The sequence below is a fragment of the Phalaenopsis equestris genome, unplaced genomic scaffold (genome assembly GCF_001263595.1).
Source record: "Phalaenopsis equestris unplaced genomic scaffold, ASM126359v1 Scaffold000002, whole genome shotgun sequence".
Taxonomy (NCBI): domain Eukaryota; kingdom Viridiplantae; phylum Streptophyta; class Magnoliopsida; order Asparagales; family Orchidaceae; genus Phalaenopsis; species Phalaenopsis equestris.
In genome coordinates, this window is record NW_018164444.1 from 50,615,116 (window position 1) to 50,615,921 (window position 806).

The window sequence follows — 806 nt, forward strand, 5'->3', positions numbered from 1 at the left end:
AAATATCGAATAATACGTCGAACTGCAACTAAATGAAGATGTGTAGGGGCTTGCATAAATTGACTAACTTGTTGCACAACAAATGAAATATCAGGACGCGTAATAGTCAGATAATTGAGACTGCCAACCAGTTGTCTATATAGAGATGGTTCAGATAGAAAATCACCATCATTCTATTGATATTTGACATTTACCTCCAAAGGAGTATTAGTAGAGCGACCATTTTGAAGACCAGCCAAAGCAATGAGTCCCTTCGTATAGTTGTGCTGATGAAGAAAAATACCAACGACAAAAGAGCGAACCTCGAGTCCTAAGAAATAAGTTAATGACCTTAAATCTTTCATATGAAAAGAACCCTGAAGATGGTTCTATAGCTGAGACATCAATTGATTATCAGATCCTGTGATGATAATGTCATCAACATATACTAATAACAAAACAATTCCCTTGTTAGTTTTGCAACGAAATAATGATGAATCATACTGACTTTAGATAAAAGAGAAGTTAAGAAGGGTATTGCGAAACTTTTCAAACCAAGCCCTTGGAGCCTGTTTCAAACCAGGCCCGTGGAGCCTGTTTCAAACCGTATAGGGACCGTTTGAGCTTACAAACATCATGTGAAAGTGTAGAAAATAAGTCTGGAGGAGTCATATAGACGTCTTCTTTGAGATCCCCATTTAAGAATGCATTATTAACATCCATCTGATTTAAGAACCAGTCTTTAGATGCATCAATAGATAATACCAGTCGGACAGTTGTCATCTTAGCCACATGTCACGCCCCGCCAATATTACGACACGATGGAG